The sequence below is a fragment of the Pteropus medius genome, unplaced genomic scaffold (genome assembly GCF_902729225.1).
Source record: "Pteropus medius unplaced genomic scaffold, Ma_sr-lr_union100, whole genome shotgun sequence".
Lineage (NCBI taxonomy): Eukaryota > Metazoa > Chordata > Mammalia > Chiroptera > Pteropodidae > Pteropus > Pteropus medius.
Genome location: NW_024344253.1, coordinates 8,189,194 through 8,208,036, shown reverse-complemented (window position 1 = coordinate 8,208,036; position 18,843 = coordinate 8,189,194). Strand labels below are relative to the sequence as shown.

The window sequence follows — 18,843 nt, the reverse complement described above, 5'->3', positions numbered from 1 at the left end:
GCCTAAAATAAATGGGATGCTAGGAGGGTGACCAGAAGAGTGAGACAGAAAATTGTACAACTTCCAGGTACTCCCAAATCAGGACCGCCCCCCCACCCCCCGCCCCGGATAGATTTAGTATTTTTTAAAGTCTCAGGACATTAAACACAACTATATTCAAGCAAAAGCTCAAAAACCTACTCCGACACCATAAATATGTGATTTTTTTTATTACACAATTTAGAATTAACCACATACTGTCACTCCGCCAATCCCACTACACATACTAAAAAATTAATTGGTAGTTATTTCAGTTAAAAAAAAAAGTTGCAATAGTTCCACTGTTGGAAGATAGATGCTCAAAAAAATGGAGAAGACAAATAGTAATAATTATACATGCTAAGTAGAAATCCACCGTATTTGTGGGAAATAGGTCTTCATTTCTAAGATAACTTATGCCTGGATTCTAGTCTTACTGCTATTCAAGAAACAGTTATCTAGGAAACTCATTTGGATATGGTCTTAAAAGACTTATTTATTCACAGAGATAAATAGTTTTAATTATTATTCTAGGGTTCTTGCCATAAATATGACAAGACAAATGTCAAACGGCTTGGTTATTTTAAATGTTACTGAATCAACAAATATAAGCACCTAAACAATGAATTTCAAAACGATACAACACACTCATTTTTCACATTTGAAATCCAGAGCTGTGAAAACACTTTTATACTTTTCTAAGCCTTTTATGAAAGAATCACAAAGGCTCTTTCAAATAACATTTGGTAGCTAGCTTCATCATTTCTTCTCTGAATTCTTACCATGATGGTTTTGTGCTAATATACTGTTTAATAACTTATCTTTGGGTAAGTCACTTTCCAAGAAAGAGCAAGGGAATTTATGATGCAGAATGAACTTGAAGATTCTTAAGAATCCTTTCTCACTAAAGAGAACCTTTGTGCACTATTAGTGGGATTGTAAACTGGTGCAGCCACTATGGAAAATAGTATGGAGGTTCATCAAAAAATTAAAAATAGAACTACCATGTGACCTCGCAATTCCTCTTCTGGGTATCTAATTGAAGAAATAGAAAATATTAATTCAAAAAGATATGTGCCCCTATGTTCACTGCAGACTTATTTATAACAGCCAAGATATGGAAGCAACACAGGTGTCCATCGATAGATGAATGGATAAGGAAGATGTGGTACATACATACAATGAAATGTTACTTAGGCATTAAAAGAATGAAATCTTGCCGTGTGCAACATGGTATTGAGGGTATTATGCTAAGTGAAATAAGTCAGACAGAGAAAGACAAATACCATATGATTTCACTTACATGTGGAATCCAAAAAACAAAATAAACAAACAAAACAGAAACGAACTCATAGATACAGATAATATTTTGATGGTTGCTATTGGGGGAAATAGACAAAAAAGGTAAAAAGGATTAAGAAATACAAATTGCTAGTTATAAAAACAGCCACAAAAATGTGAAGTGCAGCATAAGGAACATACTCAATAATATTGTAATAACTATGTATTGCGTCAGTTGGGTAGTAGACTTATGGTAACCTCTTCATAAGGTACATAAAATGTCTAATCACTAGATTGTACACCTGAAACTAATATAATATTGTATGTCAACCATAACTGAAAAATAAATTTTTAAAAAGAATACTTTATAACTAATTTTTTCAGTATATAACATGAAGTTAACCTGTACAAAAGTCTACATCTACCATTCCTCTTTCTGTTCTTGTTCATTTCTTAGGCTGAATACTGTTTTCTGAAAATATGTAGTTCTTGCCTCATAAGAGGATTTAAATTACTTGAGTGTGGCCCGTCATTAAGCCAGTATTTTAAAAGGTTTTTCACCTATAATATAGCAAATATACTCTAGTTTCAATCTAACGGTGGTTATCTGAATCGTCAGTGATTTCAGATTACCTAGGAATTTGTCAGTGCACCTCACATCAAATTTCCAAAGTAGAAAGTACAAAATGTATTAGTCACCTGTATGGATGATTCAGTTAAATGACTGCCCCTAATTAGCACGGAAGATACAGATCTGTTATCTGTTTAACAGGTAAGCCTCATATGCACAAACCACAATACGACGTTCTTTAGAAACGTTCATTTTCTTAGAAGTGAGCAGTGACACCTGAGATATGATCGTAGGTTCCCTTCAATTTCTATACCACCCTGTAGTACAATACCTAAAATAATGTTGTAATCTGATGAGAGCAGTTGAGTCTAAACTTCCTTATCTTCAATTTCTTTTTATCACCTGCCTCACCACACTAGGAAACAAAACAAAACAAAACAAAAACAAAAACAAACAAAAAGAACACATCGGTCAGTGGTAGTTTGGCTCCATGAGAAAATCTAAGTACATCCGAACTTTGTATTTCAGTCAGTTACATGGTCTAAAAAATTATCATTAGGTAATATTTGATCATGTTTGTCATCATTTGGTCTATTTCAGTTATTTGAGTATAATAAATCAGATGAACCTACGACAGTGGATTTGAGTAACTTTCTCTAGCTGAAGGGTTTACTTCATGCAGTATGTAGGAACCATGCTCCTCGAGTTAATCAGGACACTCTGTGAGTACTTGCATGTGTGCCGTTGCAGCAGTGAACCCAGTAAATCAGCTCGTTATGGTAGCAAACAGCACCCTGAAGTAAGCCTGTGAATGTTAGTGTTTTTTATAGCCCTGGACTAATTCTTAGTGGTCATCAAACACTGTTCTTTTACTGAGGCCCAGAAGGTCACGGTTCCTTGACTATGGTCATGCAAATAGAAAGCAGGTTTCCTGACTACTAGTGCACTATATTCTCTTTTACATCATAGAGCTGCTTTGCCTCCTATAGGCATAAGTTCGATTTCATTTAGCAGGAGTTTACTGAGCACCAATGAAGTTAAAGATGCTTCTCAGTTTAGGATGGGAAGAAACGAAGGCAAAGTGAGTGAAAATAGACCTGCAAATACCACAGTCTCCATGCCACCTTCTTCACCAAGGTTATAATCAATTCACTTATTTGCAAACCTAGTAAAAAGCAGGCCAAGAAGAATAAGGAGACAGAATATCTTGAGGCTGTTACACACTCAAGACATCTTGGCATATTTTGGCAGAGCTCCAAGATAACATTTGGAAAACAGTACCCTAATGGCCAAAGTTAGTACAGCTGTCTCACTTAGTTATTTATATATTTTTCCTTATAAATACATAACAACATTGAAGCCATTTTCAACCAGAAAAACACCCTTAAACCCCACCACCCGAACACAATTATTTCCTTTTTAAAAATTTTAATCTAATATTTATTTACCCTTGTGTAAGCATATTTTCACACAGATGTCCTCACAACACATATAATTACTCATCCTAATATTTTTATTTAACACTTCATAAACATTCTATATTTCCATCATTTCACACAGTTCTTATTTTTACTAGCCATATAATATTCCACAGAGTTAGCATACTTAGTCATTTCCTTAATCATTCCTATATCTGGGAATATTTCAGATCTTCTCACTTATTTTAACACTAGAGATATTATTTTTTCCCTTAAAATATTAACTGAAATACAATTATATCAAAGTGTATGGATATTTTTATGGACTTCATATTTATAGCCAAACTGATGTCAAGAACTGAAATTACCTATAAAGCTACCAGCAATAAATGAGCATTCTATTTTCACCAAACTCCCTCACCATTGTATGTGATTAAATATTTGTTTATTTAATATAAAATGGTATTTCAGGGTTGCTTTTTTATCTTAATAGTGACCATAATTACTCTCCTTTTAAAAAATGATTTTGTTGTCTTTCATCTTTAATGAAATTATTCATATAATTTGGCTACCTTTAGGTCCTATTTTTCTTATGCATTTAAAAGGGCTCTTAATAGCATGTATATATAAATTTTTCAACAAATTTCTCTGTAAGTTTATTTTTAGATATTTAAACATTTAAGATATCTAGCATATATTTGGATCTAGGTAAATATTTAAATATTTATGACCAATACCAAGTTATCCACAATACTATTTACTAAGCTTGCTATATTATATTTTACGTGTATATTGTACTGTAATGGGTCCATTTCTGGGTTGCTCATTTTGTTACATTGATCAACATATTTAAAATGGAATGTTTGTCCAGATGGCATTGTGTTGCACAGTTTTCATGTGCATTATCATATAAACATGGTGAGCCTGTGTTAGGCAGTCTTAATTACAGCTGCTTTATAGTATTTTTGAATCCACACTAGGGCTAGATGCTACTCCTTGTTCCTTTTTTCAAACATTCTTTGATATTTCTTTGTATACACATGTATACTTGCAAATTTCTCACCGATTTTCCCTAGATTATATTATCTGATTAACTATATTATCTTCCTTCCATATTCAGCCATACTAAAAACATTCAGTTAGGAATTCTAATAAAATTGTGTCGCTCACACATATAAGTCTCTTTTCAATATTTTGTTTTCCCATGTTAAAAAACATAGTATATTATAAGGTATCTCTACTTTTATTACATTTTAACTTTTATATTCAATAAAAATTTATATTCTACAAGTCTTCTGATTCTGTATCTTTCCTCATTTCCATTTCTTACTTGGAAATACTTCATTGTTTAAGGCCAGCAACTAAAGTATGTTAATTCCTCACAAGGTCCTGAATAATATCCTTTACATGTAGGTGAACACCGATTAAATAGAAGACAAGTATTTTAAGTCCTATGTGGAATAAAACATCTTAATTGCCTTAACAAAAGTGAAATTAAACTGTATATCAATGACTCAAACACAAAATAATATCCCATGCAACCAGTTTATTTTCTAAGTATAGTTATAAGACGAATCCCTGAGTTCATTCGTTTAAAGCATAGCTGAATGGCTTAGATTACCAAGGACCTTTCCCCTTTCCCTCTATCCCGACCACTATCTCTTATTTCTGTCAACAGTGAAATAGGTTTGGATTCAGAGAGAGAAATAAAACAAAAGAGAGATGTAAACAACTTAAAATTATAATAAAAAATATTTTAAACTAAAATTTGACTGAGAATTAGTCTATATATTGTTGTACATGTTAATTAAATCCATGTGTTATCCTTGATTTAACAAACCTTGGTACTCATAGGAATCTTATATTTTACAAAACCTATATTTCACATGAATAATTCTAGATCCTATGGTGAAAGGGAAGAGAAAGACAAATAGAAGGAATGGGAGGAGGGGGAAGAAACCCAGGAATATCTGTGTGAAGTTGGGAAAATAAGGACAGAAGCTGTTTTCCATCCACACTTTGAAAGTCACACTGTGTGCCAGGTTGAGTGAAAGCATGAGTGATGTGCTTCTCCACTTTCCTGAAGAAACACATAGAAAACGTGGCAAATATTTAATCTAAGCCTGTTTCCTGAAAAACTGCAAGATGCCCACAAATTTTCTTTCCCAGAGTTCAAAATAGCAAGTTGAGTGGGTGTGTAAGCACTTCAAGTGGAGGGGAAAAAAAAAAAAAGGTAACTAAGGAAAAGGAAATCATACTTTTTTGTTCCTTAGTTTGAGAATTTTAAGAGGCCTTTTAAAGGGATTTTAATTATTTGGATCTGCTGATTGCCTTGAATTAGAATATAGGCACAGTCCATACGAATAACTTAAACAGGGCCCTGTGGCCACTTTTAAGCCTTTTCTTATCCTCGTGGATGTTAACACTATGTTAGCTTAGGACTGCATTCACAACTCCATTGTTACCGTAATAGTGGCAGGTTCACTCTGCTTCAGCCAGACCCTCCAGTCACTACAATATGGCATACAGGGAAAGTTGAAGGTTCATGAGGTCTTCACTCTTCCCAGGAAAAGGAGCCTTCTTTAACAGGGCTGTGAAAACTTTGCATGTGAGTCACCAGAGGAGACTGTTAAAATGTTGATTATAATTCTGCAGGTCTGGATGGGGTGCAGGTTGTTAAAGCACCCAGGTGATGTTGATGTATTGGGCTGAGGTCCACACTTTGAGAAACAAGTCTCTAGTCTATAACAATGTTTTTTTCTGATAGCCAGACAACAGAAATAACGATCAACCAAGAACATTGGCAAGGCAGATACTCAACAGTGAGCTAGTTGCTACAGGAGATAATAAAGTGCATAATAACATCAGCCTTGAGCAAACACATAAAAATTATTTTAAAAACATAAGTGCTAAATGCTAAACTGTGTGGTAATGACCCTAAGAATAACAGGAATTGAGAACAGTAGGAGCTAGAACAGTGGCAAATGACTTTATAGAGCAAGTCGAATTTGATCAGGCCCCATGTTGTGGGGGATGCAAACAGAGAGAGAGCAGGGACCAGGAAAGGCAGCTCTAGAAGGGAGCGACCAGAGCTCCCATAAGAGAAAACGACAGCGCATTTACTTTGTGGTTGTAGATATTATCATTTGAAACTTTTAGGCGGAATTCACTTTTAACTAAGTGAAGGGGACTTCCGACCTCCTTTAAAATTTATAGCTTTGGGGATTATAATGCTGTTTCAGGTCAGTGAAGAAATAGGTAGTCTTACCTTAGTCTTACACACATTTTCTCCACTGGGAACAGCAACTGAGTTATTAATGACATTTTAGGTGTAAGCCTGGTAGCAAAAAATTACCATTTTGGCATATATTTATGCATATGTATGCCTTTGTTTGACATATATGTCTATGATGATTAACAATTTTAACAGTATTAGAATATAACTTCATTACACTAGGATTGATCATCTGCTATTTAGTGTTTGAATCTTACTTTTATAATAAAAAAAAACAATTTTTTCTTCTATAAGATACCTATGAATGGCACATACCGACATGACACCCTTAGTTCCACATTATTCTTTCCACACTGGCTGACAATGGGAAGAAAATACAACCAGAAACAGATTGAAATTATTAATGAATTATGCTCTAGGTTTTTTTTAAATCTCCTTAGAGAGTTTTTCCTGTCAACCCACAATATGTTAGATATATTGTCCAATGGCTTCAACAGAAAAGGGACAGAGAATCACAAAGGTCAATATAAACATGAAAATTCGATCTCTAAACATTTTTTACTGAAAAAATTTACAGGGAGATTAGGGTACCTGTAAGCTACAGGAGGGAAAGCAAGCATCTGAAAGAGAAACAACACATTTTGGCATTCCTAGGTCAGGTCAACAATCTCACTGAGCTCCAATTTAGACTTTGCAACCACCAACTTCATGAACTTATTGTTAAGCAGTAAGAAATGACAGACGGAATACCTGAAGATATTACATTTCATATTAATGTTAAGTTGCATGACTGTGGTTTAACCACAGCTACTGTCCCTTCTCGTCCTACAAAAACTCCCAGTGTTTGCTGGAAGATGGAATTTAGGCAATGGATTGTGGCAAACCTCTGCAATTTCAAAGCATCTAGACTCAAATGTTACAAGATACCTGTATCACTAGAGCTGTATTAAATAAGGCCCTGGTGTTCAGGACACAACAATGGAGTTACCTACTCCCCCACAATCTAATATACACACAACACACATACAAAGACTCATAAGTAACAAGAAAAAGATATTAATATTGAGGATGCTAAACTGTTACCCATGAATGGCTGAAAAGCATGAAATAGAACACAAACGGGCATGCCCTAAAAAAAGACAGTGAAGTTTGTCTTCTACAAATGTCTTCCCCTTTCTATTCTGAACCCTTTTAGGTGTCCTTCCCTAACTAGGTCATGGGATCATGCAGGCTGTACTTCCCAATCTACTACAGAAAAGAGCTAATAATCTTTTTCATATTAGGCTGCCACATTAGAGGAAGAATTTGCTTTATGGAAACTAACAAACAAAAAACTTTGAGATGTTATAAAACTTAATACAACTAAATAAGAAATGGTTGGGGAATGGGTTTTACTAGAAGAAAGTCCCCCTCTGTGGGATATGCTATTATTACTAAACCTATGCAGACAGTAGTGCACACACAGTACAAGGTACTGTGCCATCTAAACTAGAGCAAGATACGGGCTGCTTTCAGCCTACTGAGGCAATTTCTACTGGAATCAAATTGGCCCTTCTGGAGACAGTTCATCAATGAGAAATTCTCTCTCTTCTCACCCCTCTCTGGTCTGAGTCTAGACTTTTGCTTAGTTATAAGGCATCGTCTCATTTTTTCTTCCCTAGTATCTATCACTATCATCCTCTGTGTTTATGTGTCCACCTGCTTTTATATAAGAGTCAAATTTGCAACAGCACAGATTTTAACTACAAGCCTGGAACCATGGTGGAAATAGGTTCAGTTAAGAAAGACTGCCCAAGCCAGAATTATCATCCTCACTAACCGAGCTGCCAGGCTTAGATCAAATGAAGGTCAACGCAGCGTCTCCAGAGGAAGCTGTTCAACTAGCTGGGTCAGTTCCCCTGAGCCCTGCCAAGGAGGCCCTTCAGACTGAGAGCTGACCTGGCAGAACTGGTGTCCTCCCCCAGGCAGCGAGGCCCTCCTCCTGGACGAGGGGCACCAAAAGCCAGCAAAAAAAGCAAAGCCTAGTGGCTGGGGGCAGCCACTGGTGGCTGACACAAAGGCAAGCTCCCTCGGCTGCGGGAGCGTTAGAAACCTCCGACGAGGACTTGGGCTGTGCAAATGTATATGGTGAGACAGGACATCCCTCCTGGCATTCTGGTGAGTGAAGCCCAGGCCAGGGCAACAACAGCCTGGCTGGAGGACAGCCTGCTCCTCACATCAAAGCCGGAGGCCCTGGGAGGCTGGTGAGCCGCCAAAGACGCAGAGAGCAGCAGGGGAGTGTGTTGCCTTAGGACAGCAGCACCCTGGGCTGTGGCAGGGTCTGTACATTCCAAGCACTGGGGAGGTCTGCTCAGAGGTTCTACCCTCTCCCGTTGGGGCTCTGATTTAATTTCCTTTGAAGGAAAAAAAAAAGAGAGAGAGAGAAAGAGAGAAGAAAAAAATATACATTCCCAAACCTTCTGTCTGCAAAAGCAGACACCACACTATGCAAGTTAATGCCCTCCGGTCCTTTTCAGCTCAAACCACTGTCGAAAACAATACAGCTAAGTGAGATGTGACAGTCTCCAGTTCATCTTAATTGGGCATTAAGTCAAGGGGTAATTAAGATCATTTAAATGCAAACGTCGTTGTTCCATTGCTAATATCCTCCCAGATATTTCCCATCAATTCTGATTAATTAGAGAAGCATCGCACTTTAATTATAACCTGACAGTTTTATTTATTTGACAGGACACAGTACATAGTCCCATTTTGGGTAATAAGAATTTGAGAAGAGGCATCAAACTCTCACTCGCAAGGATGACTCAGCTCTTGGACCTAAGAGGTTCTACCCAGAAAAGTTTACCCACTTGCTCGACAGAAATGAAGTTAGTTCAAGAATCATCTTTTACCTTTCTCCCTTTATCTGTCGCATAAGAATACACAGAAAACAAACTAAAATCTGTAAAGAGAGTGAAAAAAAAATTAAGCAATCACTCTCCCTTCTACGGTCTAAAAATGTGATTCCTAAAGACCAGGATAAATGCTGTGAGTGTCCCGGAGCCCTTACAGGAGGCAAGCATCAAAGGGAGCCACGGCACGCTTAGGCCACTGGGAGGGGACTGGGTGCCATCATGTGAACCCATGTTACGAAAATGTTCATTGGAACACAGAGGGCCCTGTGAGTTTTCCTTCCTTTCAGGGGAAATGAATATCAGTTGAGGTCACTTAACTCTAATCCACCCTGCACATCAGGGTTATCCTTCTAGCCGTACATGCCCCATTTAGACAGCACTTTGTCATAGCCCAGCGTGTCATCTATAGTGGCATGCTGGGGGTGGAATAACTTCCAGCTCCTTGCTAATCCAGTGTGGGGAAGGCCAAGGTACAGAGGTCTACTCGATTGCATAAAATGTAGAGTTATTTTCAGCTTCTGAATCATTATTCTGGCTCTTTCACCAGTCTTAAAGCCAGATCATAACTCTTTAAAGATATATTTTCTATTCAATTTCATTTATTTTAACATAAATGAAAACTTACAAGTAATCCTGCAAAGTTTCAAAAAGATGAAAACATGAAAGCAAAAAAAAAAGACAAGAGCTTTACAAATATTTTCAATTTACAATGGTCACCATTGCAATGGTAGTGGGTCAGGCCCTACATTTTCTTCAGTTATCTTCAAACTCTTTATAAAAACCTTGGACAATTAACACTTAGCAGGACTTCAGTGCCTGAGGACACAAATCAATTTTGTTTTAGTCACACTGCTAAGATTTTGAAGAGAAACATTAAATAATGGAAATAAAAGAAACTGCTAACTGATATAGGAAGAACCTTAGCTATTTCTGTAATAATTCCACTGGGATTTGTGCTGGATATTCTAAAACAGGATGTTTTGTTTGTTGTTTCTCATAAAAGACTACCAAACCAGTATAAGACTACAAAATACATCGAAAAACTACGAATCCATGGAAGTTTGCTAGTATTAAAAAAGAGAGATGGAATTTTTATTCATGTATTTAAAATTTGTTCAATAAGGGATGACCTCTGGAAATATATTTGTTTTTTATGAATGCCAAAAGCGAAACATAATTATGACTTGACTGTGTTAAAACAAAATTTCAAATTCTCAACAATTAACTAATCACTAATATTAATTTACTGATTCGAAGATCCAAAAAAAGGAATCAGTAAGAAATCACACAAAACTGGAAAAATCTTCAAAGTAAAACTCTAAAAGGCAAAGGTAAACTTTGATTAGAGAATTTTCAAGCTGAACAAAACTTTACAGATCATCTATTTAAAACCTCATTTTAAAAGAGATTTTAAATCAATGCAATAATAACAACTTCCGGTGGGAAACAGCAAAACCAAATTTAAATTGCGCAAGATGAAAGAAAGTACCCGTGACAAAAAGGCTGCACAAACTACCCTGTTTCAGAAACTTTTAAACATTTTATTCAGCTCCAACCTGGCAAACAAGTTACCAGTGAGGACACCGGAGGACTTCTGAAGAGGCACCCAGAAAGAATCCACCCACCTCTCACAATCTCAGCTCCTCATGACTAACTCGCCCTGCTCGGGCTGGGGTCATGCCCAACAGTGGTTCTCACCCTGAAAGCTACTACGTGACACGGAAATATCTGAACCGAAAAGAGTAAACACAAAATTACACCAAGTGAAAAATGTTAGTGTTACCGTGTGATAGTTTGTGATGTATAATTATAACTGAAAACTCAGTTTCATTAATGTGATGAAAATTTCAGGAAAAGGGTGCTGTTTTAGAACTTAGAAAATGACTTATAAAATCAGTTTCCGAAAAATATAAAAATAATAGGAACACTTCTGCACTTCTTTTACAAGTTTAATTCATAGTTTTCCAACTTTCTTGGTTCAAATAAGAGACAAGTGGGAGAAACCACCAAGGTGAAGCATCTTTACCAGGCCTGAAATAAATCCTGGTAATAAGATTTGACTTCTATTTTCCTTCAGTCTGGCAAGACTTAGGGTTGTGGTTCTTTCATACACACACACACACACACACACACACACACACACACACACACAAGTATACACCAGAGCATTATCTAATTTCATTATAAGATGTAGCAGATAGTTTGGGCAACTTGGACTCTGTTTAAACTACTCTGAATCCCATAAAAAGGAAGCTTAAAAGTTTGGGTTTACTACTGAAAACATTAAGAAAATGAAATATCTAGAAATAGTAATTGAGTCTGAAACAATCACCACATAGAATGTTTAAAGAAAACAAAATCAACACTTACTGAGTCTTTGTGTTCCAGCAATGTGCTAAGTGATTTATGTGTATTTTCTCATTAAATCTTTATGAGGCAGGTACTATTATTCCCTCCCTTACAGCAGACTTGAAACCCTAAATGTTTAAGGAACTTGTCCATGGCCTCACAGTTAGGGTTTTGTTTTGTTTTTTAATCCAGTGAGTCTGACTCTAAACCGATGCTCTTGTGAACATGCATATAGTGGCGACATAAACAGATGCTGGAGTTGAAGAAATACAAGAATCCTGCAGTTATTTGCACTCGAGTTTCAGTTCCACTCATGATTTTGATCTGACAAATGGACTACCAGTACCAAACCAAAGAAAGTTTAATATAGTGAACCATCCCTGATTACTGACTGACCCACATGGCAATAAAGTTTCGTATACAACAATGAAGGAATGCTCTAAATTTGGCAACAAAATCGAAATCTTTCTTATACAGCTCAAGAGTATTTTTTTACCCAGATCATTGTCCTGATTTACTTTGGCACTGAGAAGTGTTTATTACGATAAAGTAAGACTAAAATTGATGGGTTTGGAGGACTTTGTACTCCCATGTTCCACTAGATTAATTTTGGAGGGCATGCGATGCTCTCCTCTAGAAAATACAATATTTCATTGTTCTTAAATAAAAGCCATAAATTTCAAAAAAAAAAGTCTCCACACGATATTCTTTAAATTTTGTTTTAACATCATTATTGGAAAATGTCTTTATTGAATTTTCCTATAAAAAAAAAAGCATTATGTTTTTCTTATAAAATGGTTATAATGAACTCCTTTATTTCATCATTTATTCAATTATACATTCAGCAAACAACAATTACGTACTCCTAAAACCATGGTTCTGGTCCTCATGGAACTTAGGGGTTAGTGAAGGACAGACATTAAAAAGTTTGTTACTATGTAGATATAATAACAAAAGGCATGCTATATCATCAGAAAGCTATGTAATAGTATTTGAGAAAAGCAATGCTCTTCTAAAGGTACATGACTTAAAATATGAATGCTAAGCCTCCCTCCTGTCATGCTCTGAAGCCTCAAATTAGAGGTGATTAAAACAGACACATGTCAAATCCACCCAAACTGTACTTTCTTTCAAAACTGCTAGATGTCCCAGAGCACCCTAAATCCAGTTCGAAATCATTAGTATGGATGTTCTAGAAACTTTCCAAAGGAAAGTTCTAGAGTATGACACCATTCTCATATTCTAGCTTGCACAGATTTATCACTCAGTCTAACATATCAATTTGTGCGACCTGACGAATTTAGAGGGAAAGGGAAAAAAATGAAACTATGGGAATTGGAAGACCCTTTCAAGTCTTGGAGCAGTGGTCTCTTCCATTGCATCTTTCCAGTCTAGAATGATAAACATTCCTAACTTTGACAGATTTGACATAAACATATGTTATCTGATATAGAAACAAAGAAAGATATTTTTGTTCTTATCTTTTAATTCATCTAAACGTCCCTTAGTTTGATTGTATATTTGTACAACATATATCTTTTCTCTTACTCTTTCTAGAACCTACTAAGATTCCAGTTATTTTCTTACTGATTTCCTTCAGCTGGTATCTCAAGCCATAGGAAGGGTTCTCCTTTCCCTCGTTTGGCAGACTTAGTCTTTTTGGCAAAGATTATACACAAGAGCATATCCTAATGGAATCCCAGGAAACTGCCAATTGCCTGTTTTGCCTACATCAGAAAAGCAAACCCTAGCCAGTCCAGTCTGTCTGTCCTCCAAGTACAGAACCTAAAGTAGGTGGGTATAGTCCCAATGGGAGGTGGAGTCTAAGCTGCCTACCTGAGAATCTTCTTGTGGTTTTGACGAACTCATATGGAACAGATGGAAACTGGTCTACTGCACCTTATCTTCTGGCCTACCAAAGCAGTTCCTATTTAAAATAAGTCATGTTCCTAAAGTTCACTTTTATGCCTACATTTTGAAATCTGGAATGTGTTCCTCTAGAACCAGTGTCACAAATAGTGATTGGCATCCCAGGTTAGTCGAAGACAATTTAATAACAGTACTATAGAATCTACTCACCTTATATGCCATAGCTTCTATTATAAAAAAGAATCACACTGAGGACTTAGGTCAATAGGATTTGAAATTGCTTCTCACTTTTTTTCTACATAGGCCATAAAAGTCTAGAAAGAACACTAAGAAGTAAATAATAAAGAATAGCAAGACACATTATCCAGGGGCAGAGTACTGGGCCAGGGGGATCCACAGGAAGAATCTCAGTGGCTTTAGACTTTTACAAAAGCAGCAGCTATGATTCAGTCACTGGTAGCAACAGAGGGGGCAGAAAAATGGAAGAGAAAAGATGTCACAGAAAATAAGTGAATCGGTAGCTAGGGCAGTCATGAAAAGGGAGTGTCCTACAGTTGAGGGTAAGAGGAAGAGAAAGGGAATTCCTGCCACAAGCCATCAGGGGAAATCCCCTGGTTTGGGCGGCTATTCACTCTGTCGCTGACTAGAAATGTTCATTATTCAGTAATTGAACCCTCACAGTCCTTACTTTCTTACTCTGGCTTCTTAAAGCCAAGCTTTGTATTGTTAATGAAAACCTTGCTTCTGGCTGGTATGTATTCAGTCCTCCTCAGATTTATTGTTAGCCTATAGAGGTTCTCAACAAGGGTGATTTGGGCCCCCAAGGGACACTGAACAATGTCTGGAGTTATTTCTGGTTGTCAGGACCTGGGAGTGAGAGAGGGGGTTGTGTTGTCATCTAGTGGGACCATGGATGCTGATAAATATATTACAATGCACAGGACAGTCCCCCGCAACAAAGAATTAGCCAGCCCAAAAGGTCAACAGCACCAAGTTGGGAAACCCTCTAACCTTATAACTGTGCTGCTGTGGTAACTTTATTATTATGTTACTGTGCTCATGATGTGTTTAAGCGTTATGATTAGAATGCAAATCCTACAGACTACTATACCACTCAAACTCCATTGTGAAGATCACGCTCAACTAAGAGAAATTCTACAAACCACCAATTAGGTATCCTTCAGAATTACAAACTTTAACTTTATTTTTTATTTTTTTATTTTAAGCAATTGAATCAAGAGAGCCAAACTTTGGGAGGCTGGCACAACGGATATGGCATGAACTTGGTATCAGCTGGATCGAACTGCAGTTTTCTAGAGCAGGGTATTTACTGTGCAAGTTCTTATGTGAATGTAAAACCCTGCAGCCGATGCCACATCCTGCTTCTTAAGCATTTCCATAAACAGCAGCTGGGCTCTTCACTGAGTACCCAGTGCTAACGCAGGAGTATCCGCTAGTTCCTGAAATGCTCACAGCTCACCAGTATTAAAGTAATCATCTTCCCCAGGAAAAGCCTGAACTGGGCTGTATGTGTGAGAAAGAATGAAAGCAGAGCTACTAAACAGAGCACAAACAGTTCTGTGACCCGGGCAAGGGACGCAGCCACTTTCCGGCCCTCTCTTTCTTCGACTAAAAAGAGAAAGAGTTTGATTTAGTCATCTCCAACCTCCTTTTCAATTCTCACCGCCACGATGGTTTTCTTCCCAGATGATAATGAGAAGGGGGGGCTGCTCCAAAGAAAGTAGGTGAAAGCGACCTTGTGAAACCCTCTACAGCGAGGGCTCGATTGTGGAGTGCCTGTGAACACAGCAAACAAGCCACCCAGGCGGTAAGGAGTCCCACAAGAGGGACCTTTGGAACAAAGGCAAAAATGGCCCCTGGCTTGACAGAGCGAGTCACTGTTTAGCTCCGGGCTGTACTAGCAACGATGACTGTAAGAAATCAAGGAACAATCTCCATGTGTGCACAGCAGGAAAGGACTAATCATTACACACTGGCCTCGTCAGCCACAGCCTCCTGCACAGATAGTAATCACCTCCCCAGCACCATCTTCTCATTAGGAGGGACAGAAGAAGAGTACAGTGCGTTTTTAACTATCTTTGTAATAAAAATCACAAATGAAAACAAAATGGGAGTGCAACAATACAAATCTGAGGAGACTTTCATCGTAACAAATACTTTACATATCTGTAATCATTTGGTTGAGCCCCACATTAGTTCCAGCGAACCACTCAGCAATATTGCATGACCTACTGGGATAGTTTTCATTCATTGTTCTATCATAAGAAGGGATACTGTTATTCCTGAGTCTCCCTCTGAGATGACTATACTGTCCTTCCGTTCCTATGTTTCGTGTGGCTGTTTAAAAGTAACAGTGTCAAAGATATACCCAGGCTCTACCAAGTATGAAAAGTAAAAGATGATATTTCTAGTCCTCAAAGTTTTAAAAATGGGAAATATATTAAAATAGAACAAAAAGAAATGAAAAGAATAAAAATCCATTTTTCTGTCATTTCAACATCTATCACAACTTTTCAGGGCCATGTTTTCCCAGTCGAAATACCAAGATTTTCATGTATTTGAAATACGAAGCTTTCTCATAAAACATGTTTGTTTGCTGGGTTGGTTCGTTGTTGTTGTTTTCCATGAAAGCTGGTACTTTTTAAAACACTTGTCATCTGCATTTGAAAGTACTTGACAGCCATCATCTTATTATTTTTTTTGCCACATACTGGTGTGGGGGACATGGTAGACTCTCATTCCATTCCACTAAGAAACAGACAGCCAGGGGTTAAAAATAGGAGACCTTCATGTACCCCGACTTCCCTCTATTGCTCCTCTCTAATGTCCAGGATTCTCCCCAAGCCACCCCCAGAGAAAAGAGTGAAAAGAATCTCCTTTGACTCATGTTACTGCCACTGAGAGACTGAAGACTCTACGTATGGTACTTTTGTGGTGAAACGAAAAGACAGATGCAAGGCATCGACTTCCCTCTCACTGCGATAATTCTAACATGACCGACGCTCTACAAAAATCAGTAGCAGTTAACAACTGCCTTTTTGGGAGCGGCCTGGACAGTCAGGTGGACAGGGGACACTGTTGAGCCCAAGAGCATTGCCTGGATCAAGCACTGCAAACAAGCTTCACGACAGAGAAGACTGAGTAGTTTACTGATTAAAGAGGTAACTGTAAAGTCTGAAACAAACGGACAAGTGTAAGTCATTCAACACAGAGACCAAATGGCTTGGCTTGGTGACCATGACATGCAACAAGCAATGAAATCTAGGTTATACTACTCAACTTTCAAAGACTAAGGCCCCTTTTTGTCCTTAAAAAGATGACATCTCTACGTGCAGAAAGGAACGGCCTGCAAGGGAGAACTCTGGCTTAGAGGGGCTCCCCGATTACACTGAACCCACACAGGAAGTAGAGGGGAAACCTCTGTGACTAGTCTGTTCTAACCTGGTCTTCCGTGCATGGATACAGTGCAGATAAAGAGAATCAGTTTATTTCAATTTGGTTTGAAAGCATTTTACATTATTCAAAAGAACACAAATCTAATCAGTCATTGCTCAAAACAATCCCTTCTGTGATCATTTTTCCTACATTGGTCACAAATACAGTGCTGATGGTGCATTTGTGAGGCTCTGAGAAGAAGAAGCAAGATATCTGCGACCTCAGTTTTACTTTTAAATCATTATTTAATCGTCACCAACCAGCAAACAGAAGCAAAAAATAAAGAGGTCTAAAACACTATCAGAAAGCAGAGCTTGAGTTAATGAGCAAATTAGGAAAAAAAAAAAAAAATAGTATGTCATTGGACATCAAATGTTGTCTGTCAGCTTAGAAAAAAATCCAAATAAAGAGAGAATTCAAACAGTCCCTCTACAATAAGCAATTGTATGGCTCATAGGCCTGGGTCATTCACAACTCCCGGAAATAGCTGCATGTTCCCCAAATGCTCTTATTTTGTACGTTCTCATGGGCTTTCAGGACTTGTGCAAACTGTTTTCCAAGCACCATCCGGCCATAATGACCAGGTTACTGATGATAATTACGCTTGTCTGTCTATAGGTTTGTCAGCTAAAGAAATCCACAGACGGCTGTCATAATGAGCAGAAATCGACTCCTGGCACAGCTGTGCTGACCACAATGCATTAGAAAAACAACTCTCTTTGCAATAACCAGTTCTGGGCATCACTGGTTAAAAAAGACTAGTTTCCTGTTTTTCTCAAAAACTTCAGAGTGTGGGTATTGCTATTTTTTACCCCACCCACACCTTTTCTCTTTAATTGTTGAAGATTCATTGCTGTAAACACCTAATCGTGGACATTTTTATATTATAGCTGTGGGTTTAATTTTAGATCACATTTGTCCTTCTAAGCAGGGGCCTCCCCTGTGCCAAGGCTCACACGGAGGAGGAGGAACTGGGGGCTGCCAAGTGGGGGCCCTGGGAGGAAGGGGGGCTGCCCCCTGGAAAAAGATCTCAGCCCCACCACTCCACACCATGCCCAAGACCAGGAGCAGGACAATGCCACCTCCAGGTTGGCTGAGCCCCAGAGATGGAATGTGGTGGCCTTAATGTGGCCTAAAGCATCAAGTGCCCAGCCTGACATATCTCATTTATTTCTCTTCCTCGCTTTGAAATGTTAATTCCTTTCTTTCAAGGGGAGTTCTAAGCATATGTATGCATTGCACGTTATCACGAGGGCAGCTGTTCCTTCTACCTGACCCCATCAGGTCCCTGCTCCAATGTCACTTCCTCTCATACGCTCTCCCTACCTAATTAACAGACACACACACAGCACATGTGCTGCGAAGGATGATATGTGTATCTGTCTCCCAAATTCAGACAGAAGCTTCTCTGGGGAGGCAGCACTGTTTTGTTCACTCATATAGACCCCTGCACCTTAAGTAGTGCCGGGAAAATAGCAGGTGATTGATTAAAAATTGTTTGGGACAAAGACCCTTCCCCCTTCACTGTCTTCACAAATCCCTTTAGCTCACGCCCTACCCTCTTGTGCCCACCTGTGGAAACCCTCCTCCACTGCACGGCAGTTGGTCACATCTGCTTTTCCTACAAACTCAGAGCTCCTGGAAACTGTAGCAACTGCTCTGCCCTCAGCTCAGGCCCTAGCACGTAACAGGTGTTCAATAAGCATTTGCCGAATGTTGTTAAATGAATCATTTACGACTGCCTACTTTTGG

At 38.1% G+C, this 18,843-nt stretch overlaps 1 protein-coding gene across 5 annotated transcripts in view; it reads right to left on the bottom strand.

The window, feature by feature from the left end:
- HIVEP2 (HIVEP zinc finger 2) overlaps nucleotides 1-18,843 on the bottom strand; it is a 180,200-nt gene that overhangs the window by 80,443 nt on the left and 80,914 nt on the right. The window lies entirely within an intron of this gene.